The sequence below is a fragment of the Oratosquilla oratoria genome, chromosome 19, assembly GCF_046742065.1.
Source record: "Oratosquilla oratoria isolate Oo_2021 chromosome 19, ASM4674206v1, whole genome shotgun sequence".
NCBI classification, from domain to species: domain Eukaryota; kingdom Metazoa; phylum Arthropoda; class Malacostraca; order Stomatopoda; family Squillidae; genus Oratosquilla; species Oratosquilla oratoria.
The window spans coordinates 25621720-25638825 of record NC_134795.1 but is presented as its reverse complement, the minus strand read 5'-3'; the positions used below and the strand labels follow the sequence as shown (position 1 = coordinate 25638825).

The window sequence follows — 17106 nt, the reverse complement described above, 5'->3', positions numbered from 1 at the left end:
AATGGCTGCATCAGGATATGTAAACTCGACAAGCCCTATAAATTACAGTCGAACCTCGAAAGCCCGGACTAATTGGGGGGAAGGGTGGTCCGGTCATGCCAAAAGTCCAGTCATTGAAAATATCGCCCTAACACCTGTAGATTTTCGTAGCGGTATATGTATAGGTAATGTATGATATGGCATAGAAACACGTAAGAATAATACTCTAACACTGTAATAATAATACTATATTACTAATAATTCTGTAATAATAACTGTAATACAGGCATGTAAATGTACTGTATATACAGTGTACTGTACTGTATTTTTTTATTGCGTACACTGTAAATATCGGAAGGTATGCACGCGGGACAGTGGTGGCGGCCAGGGTTGCCGCATTTTCTACACTACCGTGTAGAATGGGAGTGTTGCGATACCGAGGCATACATTTTTCTCGGGCGTGTGCAGACTTTCATAGCAAGATATACTTGTCAAACTTTGACAAAATGTTGGTTCTAGTTTTTTTATTCTTGAATGTATATAAGGCCCCCATGCCCTAACATATTCAGTACGATATAATTTTTTTTTTTATATTATTATCGCTAAAAGAAACTGAAACTTTAGTGTAGAATTTTTTTCTACGCAGTAAAAACGTATCTTTTGGGGTATAATATTTTATAAGTAACACAATTACCAATAAAAGTCATATTTTGATGTACCATTTATTATTTGATAACTAGTTCTATGATTTTTAAACAAAAGTTTGAGTTTTTGAATGTTTTTAACAGCCCGCTGATATATAGAAAAAATTTCCTCATGTCCTTGTGCAGTTGCCACATGCCGCTATTTTACTATATTTTGGTACAAAATTCTACGAAACGGCAGCCCTGGTGGCGGCTTGACTGGGCCGGGCTTGAGTACACGTGTACGGCCGTCGCTGCCACGTACCGGACAAATAGGGAACTTTGATTGAAAAGTCCGCCCTTTGTTCACTTCGACCGGTCATACGAGGGTCCAGGCATTCGGGGTCCGGGCTTTCGAGGTTCGAGTGTACTTCACTTGTTCGTGAGAATGGCTGTCCAAGACTTTCTCTTTGTGATGAATAAGACAGGTTAGGAGGTTCATTTGAATTACAGTTTCACTACAATAACTTCTGATTATAGTTTGACTACAATAACTTCTGATTATAGTTTGACTACAACAACTTCTGATGATGCTTTCTTTTGGTATATGTTTATCAATACTTTTGGTCATTCATGTCCAATACTTCAGTAGCCTTTGCCTCCCTATCCAGCTGACACCTTCATTTTCACATCCAAACTGATTATGTTGTTGTTAGGATTCTTCAGCAGGGCTATAAGTAATAACATACCCACTACATTGCTACACAACACCTGGCAATGCCAACCACACTTTGGATACACAATATGGTGACATGTTGGTACACTGATGCTGGGTGAAACAAGATGTATCCCGACTCCCTACCACTAACAACGGATGCTTCACATGTTGTAGCCCTATTCCTAGCAATTATGCACAGTTTCCTGCATTTAAGGTCAGAACTCCTTATCTATTGCAAGTCCTTTTCACATTCTATTTTCTCTAATATGGCACTATCTAAGCTACACCTGTTTCCTGGGTTGCATAATCCTTTGTTTAACATTACAGGTAAACGTCGACTTACGATGGCCGCGACTTACGATTGTTCGACTTTACGATGACGACGACGACGAAATGATAATTTAACCCCTTCCATACGGTGCCGCACACGTAGGCGTCATGAGGAGCAAGTGGATTCGCGACGCTGGAATTATCGGCGTCTTGATTATATTTATTGTAGTCGCCCCTGTGTTTTTACATTCTCTCAAATGATTCATTCTCTGTGGTTTTCAAAATTCGCGGGTGTGAAAGAGAGAACGATCGATATAAGCGGTGACTATATTTTATGATGCGAGTATTATTACGTCACGTCGTACGGCTGGCATTGGCTGCTGCCCTGCGAGATTTAAGGTCCGTACTGAAAATACATATTATAGTTGTTGTTGTTGTTGTTGTTGTCGTTCCCTAGACTGTCTGTCCGAGCAGTCCCGTCTCCCCAAGGAAGGCCACAGCCGAAACTGGGTTTTCCCACAAATCCTTTATAGAGTGTATGTTGTGATGTTTGCGTGCATGATTGTGTATAATGCAGTCTTCCATTATGTGTTGTATGGTATGGGGTGAAGTGTTACATCCTGGGCAGCTGTTCACAACACGGTCGTCCAGCCTCTTCTGGTAGCTTAGAAGTGCTGGGTGGTGACCGCATCGCAGTCTGGCCAAGTGGACTCTGTCCTTACGTGGGAGAGAGGATTCAGAAGGGTGGATATCAGGGGGTCTGGCATGCAGCAGTGTGTTGTCTTTCAGTGTGTTAATGGAGCGTTGAGTGATATGATTATGAATATGTTTCCGGAGGCTGGTATTTGGTGGTTGTGGAGGAAGAGAAGAGAGTATCTGTTGTGAAATAAAGGTCTTTGGGTGTAGTTTTAATGTTTCTTGGTGTGTGTGGGTGTTTCTGCTATGTAGTGTAGTGGGTGTGATGTGTTTGTGGTGGCTGCAGCAAGTGTTTGTGTGCCTCTCATGTCGAGGTGGTCCTTGACTTTGAGGACTTTTGTTTCATGGTGTAAATGGTCTGTAGGTGATGTATTTGTGCAGCCTGTAATTGTTTTTAGGGCTTTGTTTTGTATGATTTGAAGGGTGTTGTGGTGTGTCTCACTGAGATTAGGAGCCCATGCAGGACTCGCATAATTCATCACTGAGCGTATGCATTGTTTGTATATTGTTATATTAGTTTCTTTGTTTTGTCCAAATGTTGTTCCAGTGATTGACTTAAGTGCGTTAAGTCTAGGTGTGCATTTGTTTTTTATGTTTGTGAGGTGTTGTTTGAAAGACATGGATGTATCGTATGTTACACCAAGAATTTTCGGTGTGTTTGTGTGTGGTATTAGAGTGTTGTTGATGTAGAGATGAGGTATGTATTTGTGTTCTTTTGTCCAGTTGGTGAGAAGTGTTGCTGTAGATTTGGTTGGAGCTATTTTGAGTCTGTTTGTGATGAACCATGTGTTGAGTGTGTCAAGGTAAGGCTGGATTATTTCTGCAGCTTTGTCTGTGTTACGATGTGTGCATGTGATTGTTATGTCGTCTGCGTAGGAAGAGATTTGTATGTCTGAGGTGTCTGGCGTGGGTAAGTCATGCATGTATAGATTAAATAATGTGGGGGATAGAACCGAGCCCTGTGGTACTCCGTTCTTAATGTTTCTGATGTGCGATGATTGGCCATTATATGACACATGAGCATTCCTGCCTGCCAGATAATTGGCCAGCCATCTTTTGGTGTTATTGTGCATGTCTGTGTTATATATTTTATTTGTTAGGTTGTGGCGGGGGATAGCATCAAAAGCTTTACTAATGTCCAATGTTATAAGAAGTGTTCTGTGGTGGGGCCTATCTGAATTGATGCCATCTAAAATTCTTTGTGTGAGGTTTGTCAGAAGAGTGTTTGTGGAGTGTAGTGGCCTAAAACCGTGTTGTGAGTCAGCAAGGGGAATATATGGTGTGACAAGTTTAAGCATTAGGCGTTCAATGACTTTAGAGGGGGTGCAGAGAAGTGTGATTGGGCGGTGCGATGTTGGGATTGTTGGGTCTTTGTTCGGTTTTTGGAATGGTGATTATTTTACCATGCTTCCAGATGTCGGGTATTGTGTTGTGTGAATAGCTGTAGTTTGCAATGTTTGTGAGTGCGTGTATACCTTGTGGTCCAATGTGTTTTAGGTGTATGTTGCTTATGTTATCAGGGCCACAGGCAGATGTCCTGGAGCTGCAACGTCTACGTCGTGGGACCACCCCCCAACCCCAAGAGTTGGGGGCCAAACAGCAGCATCTACCCCTGGCCATCAGCTCTACGCAGATGGCACCGATCCCCAAGGAGGAGCTACGCCTACCTGGGGAGTGGAGTACCACATATTATAGTGTTTGAATATGGTAAAAAGGATAAAAATAATTAAATAAACTACTGTATATGTTTAATAGGCTATATTCAGTATCTCTGGTGGATAATATACAGGTAGGCTAGGTACAGTGGACCGCGGAACAGAGTGGGGATCGACTTACGATGAGATCGTCTTACGATGGCTCTATCGAAACCTAATGCCATCGTAAGTCGACGTTTACCTGTACTGCACTTCAAGATATTGAAGTCCATTTGCCATTTCACCATGTGAACAATTTGTCTAGATCCCACTGCAGTATCCCTGCATCTTCCCATGACCTAATACGGGGTCCTATTTTAGTATCACCTGCAAACTTACTAATATCACTACTAATCCCAATGCCCAAATCATTCACATACATAATGAATAGTAAGGGACCCAAAACTGAAACCTGGGGAACTCCACTAGTAATGCTATCCCATTTGAATTTTACACCATTAATAGTGACCTGCTGTTCTGTCACTAATCCATGCTCTAATTCATTCAAACACTATAATTCCTATGCCATGGGCATTGATTTTATTTACTAGTCTCTGGTGGGGCACCTTGTCAAATGCTTAGCTAAAGTCAAGGTAAATAACATTATAATTATAATAGTTATCTGCTGCCTTGTAGACAGTGTAAAAGGATAAAAGATTAGTAACCATACTATATACATGATCTACCCTTTGTGATCCCATGCTGTGAGTCACGAATCAAATTATGCCTCTTGATATGATCCCTGATACTATTTGCTATCAATAATTCCAGCATACTACCTATAACCAACATCAAACTGATTGGTCTGTTGTTGTACAAAGATATACCAGTATCAACCTTTTTAAATACAGGAACAACATTTGCCTGCCCCCAAAGAAATAGGCACAAATCCAATGTCAACCAACTTACTAAATCTATCTACATACCAACAGCTTTTTCCTTACTACATACTTCCATGAACTGTTAACAGATTTCAAAATCATGCTCTTTTAGCACTCACAAAAAATTCATTTGGACTCGGGGATTTTGTAGCTTTACTGCATACAATTCAAAATAATCACAGCAATGTAAACAATAATTAAGAAAACAAACACACATCCTACAAAGAACACAAAATAAAGCATTAAGAGCATTGACCAGTTGCACTAAAACAACCCCAAAATCCTTCCAACAGGGCAGCACATGAAAATTATACACGCAATTGTACTCGAACACTCAAATCCTCCCATCACATCAAACAAGCACAACCCAAGTGAAAAAAGGCAACATATAATCTACAACAACCTACCCTCAGCACCCCATATCATGGCTATACATATTATCATATATTGCTTTGTTTGGGACGGTGTGAGTCTTCGGCACATTACAAAAACTTGAATAATACAGGCACCAGAGCTTTATTTCTAACATCACTTATAGTAATCCAGGATTCCCTCTTCACCATTCATCCCTTTCAGATGTCACACCTTCATATATACTTTATCTATTGATAGATCAATGTACTGCCATACCACAAAAACCAACTTTCTCTCTCCTGGAACTTTCTTTCACACACTGCCCACACTTGGGTACTTCTGCCCATCACCCACATTTCCACCCACACATGCATGTACAGGGGGGCCTCATGCAACACATATAAATCACTGTCTATACCCACGGATGAGGGCACACAGGCTCCCACAACACACACAAATGAACATGCTCAACATGATGCAATCATACATGCATCTGCAACAATATACATACATTACAAAGAAACATCTACTCCTTGATGTAATTTTTCATTCATTTACCCTGTTGACTGTTATGGCATTCAAGATTATCTTAGCTAACAGATGAATTGTTAGGAAAGCTTCCATCCCTTGAAAGGAGTTTATTGATCACCAAGCCCTAACCTGTGGCAGAAGTTTCAACACTTTTCTCTAAAGCCTCTATTCAGAATCTTCCTCCTTCAATGGTCTCCCACCCCTATTATGACCACTCTTAACTACCTTCTTGCAAGTTTTATTTGACACCTTCCCATCATAACAATAAATCAATACCAGTAGATGCACTCTTTTCCTACCCATTCCTACAAGGTAAATTGACTGCAGTTTTATGCAGTCAATGCTTTAGTGACTCAAGTGACCTTCTTCAGACTAAACACATATTTTTTCTATGATTGGAGGCTAGCTACACTCAATGAAGAATCATTATTTTTAACTCTATCCCCCTTCCCTGCTACCCTCCTTAGATCTCTTTTACTACCTGACCCACCTCTTCAGTGTTACTGTCCCATTTCTAGGTAATTTCCCGATGTCCTACTTTTTTATCAATCAGCTCTAAAGGTTATCCCACAGCTGTTTGGTATGTCCAATTTGAAGCACTTTCTCCAGAGCTTTTAATCTCAAGGTTAAAAGTAGAGTAAGTATATGCCCCTTTCCATTGGTTAATTGAAGTGTATGGACATAAACAAATAAATGTACTTTAGCATCCTCAAACAATACAACATATATAACAATATATTTCAGCTGTTTTGCTGTCATCTCTTTAAAATAAATCAACGGAGTCAGGAAGCAGTAAATTTGTCTACAAAAATCAAAATTTAAAAATCTCAATATACTGTACGTCATCAATTTATAACTTGTGTGATATGGCTTGACTCCAAAAACTATCATTAGAAAGCCTATTACTCGTTATACTTCCTGACCCATCAATCACCTCTATGAACTATCCTTGTTTTAAAATGTAAACACTAAATTTCAAACATCTTCATCAGGTTCTAACCTAAACTGAATCAAATGGTCTGGCATAAACTAAAAACAAATCATGTCAAGATGTCCTCAAAGCAAAAAGAGATTACTCGAGTTAGTCTTTATCTCTTCAACACATGGTTACGCCCTAAACTGAATAAATTCATCTAACATTTGCTAGATCGAAATGTTAAGGCAACACTACAGTTAGTAGTGAGGGGATCAAAGAAACTTTCACCCCTTCAATACTAGATTCTGTCCCATGCCAAATAAAATAATGAGCATAAGCATTAGCTCCTACTCTAACCTCTTCAAATTGTCATTCCACCATACGCCGAATGAAATTATAGCTATAGTGGCATCCTTACAATGATCATGCATTCTTTTTTTTAATAATTGGAGTAAAATCTATGCTCATATAAAGATGCTTTGCTATATTCTAACTTTTACAACTCCTAGTTTCCACTAATTTTTTCCTGTACTACCCTTACACTACCACCTCTTTTCTTGTGTTCCTTTGACAAGGAATAAGAATGCCATCCTGCTCCCCAGTCATAAAGGGCAATCAAATGGGGAAGAGTGAGGGGTCTGGGGATACCCAATTTGTATTTTTCTCCTGTGAAGTCATGCTCTGATTCAGCCAACTCCCTAACATACGTTTTCCAGGAAAATAAAAAAAAATGTAAAGGACCAATGACAAATATCAGTTAATAGTGATCCTGCGAGACAGATGTTGGAGATACTCATCTTCCTGCCACTTTGATTCAAAACCTTTCATCTATATCTGGAGGTCAAGGAGTTAACACTTGATCTACAGCCTGGCCCTAAATCTTCCTCTCAACTTTGTATTCTCTCCAAAAAATGTGAAAAAGAATACATCAGCTCACAACTTATCTACTCTCGTCTTCCTTGTAGTGTGCGACAAGCTCATATCATAGAAACAGTTCCTAACAACAAAGAAAACAGTCCTACGTTTCTTGCCACAGATCTACAGGAGGGCCCAAGAACAGGTGCCAACTACTGTGGGGCTACATAATTCCAGGCAGTGAAACTGAAGTCATCAATTATAATCATTAAAAGTCATAAAAGTATACTGGAAAGGTTAACTGAAATATTTCTCATTCCATCCAATCTTGTAACCACTACCATACTTCTCAGACATTTTATTTCAAACACATATAAACTCCTCTGTCTCTCTTAAATTCCAGGTTTCTGCCCCAAACAATGTCATCAGCATATTCACATTTTCATATAACCTCCTCTTTGCATCCATTCCCAGATGCCTATTTCTCATGACACCAGCCACAAGATCCTCAAATGTACCAAAAATATTTCAGTGTTCTAAAGAGGTTCATCAATATATAGTTTTTAGTTTTTAATTTTTTTTTCACCAAAGATTCCCTAGGCTGTCTCGTCCCTTCTATGTGCCCAAATGGACTAATGTTCTAAATCTTAATATCTTCAACAGTAGCCACTATGGTATCTTTACTCCAAATGAGCAAAAAATAAAACTACATCGGTATGTAAGGACATGACCGACTGAAAGCAAATATATCTACAGGGGAGTTAATAACAAGTATGGTAGAAATTTAACAATTACTCACAAACACTACAAAAGACAATCAGTGCTTAGACAAGGAAGACCTAATATATCACAAAACACAGACCTACCACTTATCACATCAGCACCATAAGAATCACAAGCCCAGCCAATCAGTGACCTAATATATCATATATTGGGCAGGCCTGAACAAAGACCACCCCATATGACTAAACATGGGAAACAGTCCTTGACAAACTCCCAAATGCATACTAAACTTCACCAAACTCCCCACAAGACAACCACCTCCCAAACACAACCAACAAGCAACTTTCCCAGATACATCAATGTGCTCCCTCAACTCCATCCACAAACAACATTCATAGTCGCCTCCAACCTTGTGAGACCACTTCCTGATAAAGATAAAACAAAATCACACATATTAGAACTTTGTTGACAATAACCAGCACTTCTAGCATAATGTATTGTGCCAAAGAGATTGAGGGTGCAAGAGCACCTTATTGAAGGCACTAGAAACAAGATATAGTGGAAACTAGTGATCAGCTTTCCTTTTTTGAGTAGATGTTAGTCTTCAATCATAAAACATGTGTGACTGGTCTGTACAGATGTCTATCAAGTCCCTAAAATATTGACTGCATTAAACTTATGTAGTCAATATCCCATATAGAATGAAGATGCATCAATTATAAAGCAATATGGCCAAAATAAAGAAATAGAAAAGGATTAACTTCATTCCTGCCTAAAAAAAAAAAAAGATAACAGACTGCCTCCCTAATAAAAAAATAAATAAAGAAGAAGTAACAACCAGAACAAGAATAAGAACAGCTACAGCAACTAAACAGACATCACAAAACAAGATGAAGACCCTATGCCAAGAGGTACATAGCTGTAGCCAAAGCAGTCACCTTTGCCCTATAAGCTTGGATTGTTGGACATGTAAGAATCACTATATAAATATATACTATTATGAACAGGAGAGAAGTAGGGGATTCCAATCCACAACTGAACAAATTAAAGTCCAGCACACTTCCGATATGAAAAAACATTAAATTATTAAATGAAAACTTAAATAATCCACCCACTCATCAACAGTTGGAATAACAGTGAACAATATATCACCACCAAAACACAAATACAATTTCTTTCAATAGTACTTCTCCAAAACGAGCTCAAAATGCAGGACCTCAGAAAGCACAAAATGATTAAGATACACAGCATAAATTGTCTCACCCTTCACAGTAAGGAGACAGAAAATGTCTATTGAAGTAAATAACCATGTGAGGACGGAGCCTTTAGTACGACATTTCACTTGTTACAACTTTTTCATGTACTGTACTTGAAAAAGCCGTAACAAGCAAAATGTCATACTAATAAGACTCTGTCCTTGCATGGTGTTTATTTTGATAGACTTGTCAGTAACTGCCACTTTCATACAGATAGAAAGTGCCATCATGAAGCACAAACTCACACACAACGGGCCCAGGTAAGATAGTGAACTACCACCTGAAAAATCGGGGTCATAATTGGCTACCTCCCTAGTAAGGGAGAAAAAAAGCCCTTGGTATATAGACAGATTTAGCAATAGTAACCCTGAGTGATATCCTCAACCAACTAGTCACACAATGGTATCCTAAATAATCCCCAACCTAAAACCAAACTGCTACAAAACCCAACATCCCATAGACCTCTTCCTCTCCTGTCCTCCATATCTAAACTGAGGAAAAGATCAATCCTTGAATCACAGCACATACCTGCCTCACTAAACCAATACGAATTCAAAGAAGGCTACTCCTATGACACATAATTAAATAAGAAAGTACTACCTAATTCCAATTGACAAAATCCCTCAATACTAAGAAAAAAATTATGGAATCTAATGTACAATAAGAAATGGCTGAGAAATTTCTATGGTGGAAGATAATGTAAAGTACCTTAGTGACGACATCAAAGAAGAAAGAAAAAAATGTCCAATACGCAAGGAGCAATACTATGACTTATGCTATCTAAACTATTCACACATAACCTACCCACCCTTATATCCTAAGCCCAGCATCAAATGTTTCACACATGCTGAGCTAACAATAATTGCCTACCACAATGAAACATTAGCCGAAACTATTCAAACACTCAATGAGCTAGAACTATGGCTGACACAAAAAAAGAATGTGTGGTTCCCCTCTGAGGTCCTAAGTGGGGTAATCTTACACCTAACTACTATGAATCTAAGAAATACCTAATGGTCAAATAAAATGGTCAATATCTCCCGCTGGGCAAATTCTCTAAAATACTGGGCTTCACATTTGATAAACAAATGACCTTCATTTTACACCATAGTGAAAGCATAAACTACAAGAAAACATACTTATTACAGTAGCAGACAATATTTGGACAGGAGAAACTCTTACCACTATAAACAACTCAATATGCATTAGTTTATATACAACTATGCATTTATAGTATAATATCATCACTCAAGAAGACAAATATATCTTGCAAAGAACACAAAGCATCAAAAACAATAACTGACAGGACAAAAAAAAAAAAGAAAAAAAAAAAAAAAACACCAATAGAACACACACACTCGGAAACCAATTTTTTCCCATTGATGCACCTGAGGACTAGCACACTTTTATATGACAGTCCTCGAACTTACCCACCCCTCACATCATATAATATACAGTCCACAAAACAGCATTAACACTGATAAATCTGAACTCAATAATCTACTCCCAGTACCCCACAATTCCACACATACAAAAATACACCATGAAAAATAACACTCATTAATAGACTGTCCAATTCTATTCATCAATTTCCCAAGAAATCAACACAGCAGAAAAATTGTTCCAGAGACAATTAAATATTACACTGGCATGCCTATATTCAGGTCATCACCCTGCCTTAAAACAATACCAACACAAAATTGGCCTGGCAGGACAAATTACCTAGATGCAATCACAACACACAGAGAGGATCTTATATGCATGTCCTACACTCAGTTCACTGCCAGCACTCATAGGCCATGGGTCTCCTGCAAGAGGGACCAAAAGCAACAGTCCGAGCACCACTCACTCCTAGAAAGCAGCACAAAATCTCTTCAAGTGATTTTGGGCTGAACCAGTGGTCATGACCAGTTTCCTGAGGGCCCATAGGTTTCCTTTGAGAGAACTGGGGCAAAGCATTGGCCTGACAGACTACATTTACCACAACAACTCTACCAGCTTTAATTGGAAGAATTCTAGAAAACAAAATCCTGGTATAAAGGACAGAGTTTATGTTGCACTAATAATGGTTATTTCAATTTTCAATGACTGAACATCTGCAGTCCCTTGGTCCTCTTATGGATTTCCGGGAAGAAATGAACTATTGCTCATGTAGTTTTTGTATGGGTCAATTCTATTTCACCTGTTTAATGTACGAGGGAACTAGTTGTTGGTTGATAGCTCTCCTTAAAGGAGGATCAAGTCACATTTGATCAAGTTTGTATGCATGCATATGTGTAATTCACCATTCACCATTGTCTTGGATCACATGTTGGACTCATGATCGACATCTATTTCCCTCCCAGGAGCGAGCTCTGAGCTCATATATGACTGATCTGTGGGTAATGCTGTGGCCTTACACACAAACACACACCCAACTCCCCGCCCACAAGAGTTGGAGTAACAACTTGCAATGCAGCAATACTGAAATTATTTCAGAGCTGGGCGGGATTCGAACCCAGACTGCCATAGTGGCAGCCAGGAACTCTACTACTGTGCCATCAACTTGTGTGTGTGTATATACATATAGATATATATATATACATATACACACATGAAAAAGTAGATACTGGATCCCCTGAATGTTGATCCTTTCCTGTCTACTACAATTAGGTAAACATACATACACACTCAGCTGAACACATCTTCAAATGCTGCCATACTCAAATGTGTATACAAGTGAATCTATATCCAAAATATATGAATTCAGTAATTGTTCCCCTATCCAAATTAATTGGGCCACACAATGTTTAGATTTGGCGAGTATTTGTGCATGTACTTCAAAATCATCACATACAAAACACGAGTTCAAATCTAAATATGATAATTAGAAATAAAAGATACTATAGATTAAGTTAGAACCTTACATGAATTTCAGTCTAGATATGTTAGAAAATCAGAGAATAGGAAACGGAACCCAACAAGTGTTGCTCCTATCCTGTATAGTACAATTAGGTAATACACACCAACCTCCACTCCACCATTCCAGTGGTAAATTTTTAATTATAAAGAAATAAAAATGTCACATAAATCATGTTAGGATAAGGGTGGTTCATATAATGGTATTTGGTTATGGGACGGGGGGTCACAGACACACACACACACCGAACAAACTGAACAGAGAAACAGTAAATGCCAGAAATATACACGGTTTCAAGAATAAACTGAATGTGGAGATATGAAAACAGGTCACTATGAACATAGCTCCCGTCACGTAAAATAAAACTAGGTAAATACACACACACACACATTTGAGGCTACGTAGGATAAATGATTAAGAGAGCTGGAGACAGAACCAAATAAGCACTGCTCCTTTTCCTGTACACTACAAATGGGTAAATACATGCACACATACATATTTATAAAGTATTTAAGACAAATGAGAGAGTAATAGGTGGCGAAGGGTAAGTGAAGATGGGTTGAGAATAAATTTGTTGTCCTAATGTTGCAACCACCATGGACTTTGGTACGAGTCAAATTTTCATGATCAGTATCGGCTACCATATGTATGATTCATCACACTACTCTCATTAGAAAATATAGTTGCTGCTGTATTACTCATTCTCTTTTACTCCGAGTAATAACAAACGCAGAAAATGTGATCGAACCAGAGACATTGTGACAAGTTGAAAAAAGGTGGAAAAAAGTCACGGGTCTCGTTCAGAGTTTATTCCTAACAGTTTTGCTTTTAGCTTCTTCAGAAGCTACAAGCGAAACTGGTCAGGAATAAACTTGGAACAAGAGCCATGACTCTTTTTACCATATTATATATATATATATATATACATATATATATATATATATATACATACACATACAGTCATGACACTGGTGCCCGCATCCTCATGCACTCACTTGTACATCATGAGGCCCTACGTAGTGGTTAAAAAGACCATGGTGGTCACAATGTTAAGGCAATAAATCTATTCCCAACCCATCTTTATTTACCAATCCCCACCTATCAGTCTCTCATATTATATATACATACATACATATATATATATATATATATATATATATATATATATATATATATATATATATATATATATATATATATATGCAACCACTTAAGAAAATAAACAAATGGAGCAGAGCACTTCATTTTCGTATATTACATCTTCAGAGTATATTACAATGAAGATGTAATATGCGAAAGCGCTCTGCTCCGTTTGTTTATTTTCTAAAGTGGTTACCTTGCATTTATAAAACACACGTTCCTAATGTTTTACTGCATATATATATACATACATACATATATATATATATATATATATACATACATACATATATATATATATATATATATATATAGGTATATACATTTATATATAGGTATATACATATATATACCTATATACATATATATACCTATATACATATATATACCTATATATACCTATATACACACACATATATGTATGTATATATATATATATGTATATATATATGTATATATGTTGGTTTAAACTATGACAAATGTAACTGAAGGTGGATGAAGTATACGAGGAATAATGGAAGAATTTTACTGCCTTAACGTTTCGACCCTTAGGGGTCTTGATCACAAAGTAAAATTCTTCCATTATTCCTCGTATACTTCATCCACCTTCAGTTACATTTGTCATAGTTTAAATCTATATATATATATATTATATATATATATATATAAATATATATACATACACACACACATATACCTATATTATAATATATATACATACATATTCCTATATTATATATATATATATATATATACATATATGCATGTATATATGTACTTATAGGACTGTAGGTAGTGACAGGTTTTCATAATAGTAGCACGGAGATGGTTCTTCCTAATGCCCATCTCACAGGACCACTATTTGCAGGTACCCACCATTGGTACATTGCAACCTTGAATGAGTCATATGAATCTCAAAATCTAGAATAAACTCCAAATCAGGTATATAAGTATTTCTTTACTCAAATCTGTGGCAGTTAGAAGAAGAGCCAGAATTTATTGCACTACAATACCCCAAACTAACAATCTCAAGATGACACTACATTTTTTCTGTAAGTTACTTAAGGTCCCACCCAGAGGTTTTTGCCAATTTTCTAGAGGCTGCAGGTCTTCTGCAAGAGAGACCAGGGTGGATTGATTGAGGGATTGATTTTCACTAATATACCTTAGAATCAATTCATCAACTAATAGGTTGACTAGTCTCTTTCAGAAGACCCACAGCACCATGGTAACCAGTAATGATCATTGAACTGGCCTAAAAGTCATCCAAGAATGTTCTATCAGCACCAGCCAGTGTCACCAGTCTATTTACTCTATCAGCATGCATTAAAATGGATAATTTAGTTTTCTAACATACAATTTCATAAAAATATTACACAACCTCTCTGTAAAGAAGTTTTCAGCATAACCCTGGGTCCCTAGTTAAGGTTACATCATCCCACCATCATTTTGTCTGGATCAGTATGGTGAAACTTAATCCAAAGATGTACTTGAATTCTATCACCAAAACTATTGTATCTATGTTATACAATCATCATTGTCACAAGAATGATTGCTAAAACATTTTCGAATCTAAGTTTACAATTTCAACTTAAAGGGTGTGGTCCCATTTCCTCTATCTCTTAAAACCATCTTCATTTTCTCCTAGCTAAAAACCTGTATATATATTCTCAAATAGTTAATCCCTACAAATATCCTACTGCATATCTAACCTAAAATTATCAATACATCTGCAGGCCCTGCAAAATAGCCCTCAAGCTAGAGTGCTGCTGCTATACTTATACTGAGTTGCGTATATTTTTCATATTTAGTTTCAACTATAACTAGGAAATTTTATATACCTTAAGGAATAAACACAGGATTGAAGAGTGGATTACAGGGTCCTGATCAAGTATGTCTACCAATCCCAAAATTCATAAAATTCCCTTCCCTAACCAAAAGAAAATGTCAAATATTTCACTTTATTAACAAGGTGAAAGCTTAGTTCATAAGGCTTTTCCTTTACACATTCACATAGAATTTACAAATACTCGACCACTATCATCACATTACTTCTTCCCCTGTAAGACAACATAAAGCTTATGGATCCACACACAGTTCTCACAAATTACAATGACCCATTACTAAAATACTACAAGCCAAACAACTATCAAAATGTTCCCAATATCCTTTAAAGTTACAACCAATACACCAAGGAAAGATTAATCTATTATCCTGTAATACATTCATGCACAAAAATTGTGTGTAGCTTCTGAAATAGTGAGGTTATTACACTTTGCCTCTGTTCTGCACTACAAAATTATTTTCTTATAGGGACAATTTTTCCAACTATAGACTGAATGCACCTTGAAATATCATGGTAACTCAGACATCATTTCGTTCAAAATTTTATACAAGACTTAATGTAAGGGTGTCACTCCTGGTTTCCAATCCTCAGGTTAATCATTTAGTCAATATTGCACCCTGCTTTGAGAGCCACCACCAACTCGTTTAACTTAACCCCGATCACAAGAACTTCATCCAAATCCTACGATAACTTGTCTGCAATCAGGAAAACAAATGATAAAGTCGAGGGACAACGATATATACCACGGACAACAAACATATGACAATACGAATAGGCCAAGGTTACCTCACTTGCTCCAAAGTTTAGTCCCATATTTAACCACGTCACTTGCACCTCCCCCTTCTTGTCTCAGCGTGCAGCGCACAATTAATCGACGCTACACCAATGATTAATAGAAATGCTAATAGGGAAGGTTGAGGTAGAAGAACTGGTGGAAATGTAGGTGCAAATACAAGTGGATACCGAGTCACACATGGCTACTATCTCCACCATCCCCTCGGCGTCACCCTCCTCCACGACAGCTCCTTCCTTCGCCAAACTATGAAGTTCTAGGCCTTTCTTGTCAGAGTAGGAGTATGTCCGAAGCCTGTAGACTACTTGAGCGAGACCACTATAGATTCATTTACATGCCGTGTGATGTAGCAGGTATCAAATTCACCAAGATGGGATGCCTGCGCCACCCAAAGAAATTAATCGATACAGCTGTGGGGCTGCCTCCTAATAACAACACTGTTATTTCTCTTGCTCTCACTGAGCCACTGTATCAATAACTTTCACATGACACTCGGCACTATATTCTTACCATGCACACATGGTTCCGAGCCAGATTCACTCCATAATTTCACTCAAAACGCAGGAATTGGTACTATTTTTTTGTCCTTGAGTGTGTGAGGCTCGAGGGGTTAGTTACGTTACGAGCTTCCAGATGGCAGCACGGCGCGACAATCAGAACCACGCCGTCGCTAAACCTCAACACCAAACATTTCTGCACAAATTCATCAACACGTCTACGTCATATATAATTTATTCACACTGCAATCTTGATTCCGGCATAGCATATGACTATACATTTATTACAACAAAAATATGTAAGCCTTATCAAAAAGAGGCGTTCCCTGTGACCCCGCACCATTACTATTCAAATATGTGGCACTGTTATTATTCCAGCCTCTGTCATCGCCGTCCCAGCGAAACATTATGGCTATCCACACACTAACAAGGACC

The 17106-nt window shown here is 37.8% G+C and overlaps 1 protein-coding gene across 6 annotated transcripts in view; it reads right to left on the bottom strand.

Moving 5' to 3' along the window:
* Nucleotides 1-16838, bottom strand: part of LOC143035806 (uncharacterized) — a 78536-nt gene extending 61698 nt beyond the window's left edge. For 5 of the 6 annotated variants that reach the window (XM_076202780.1, XM_076202786.1, XM_076202785.1 and 2 more), the window contains exon 1: nucleotides 16685-16838. The gene's annotated coding sequence lies outside the window, so the exon portion shown is untranslated. Of the gene's footprint in view, nucleotides 1-16167; nucleotides 16327-16684 lie in introns of those variants that run through there. The other variant, XM_076202781.1, reaches the window with a different exon arrangement.
* Between the last annotated feature and the right edge of the window lie 268 nt (nucleotides 16839-17106).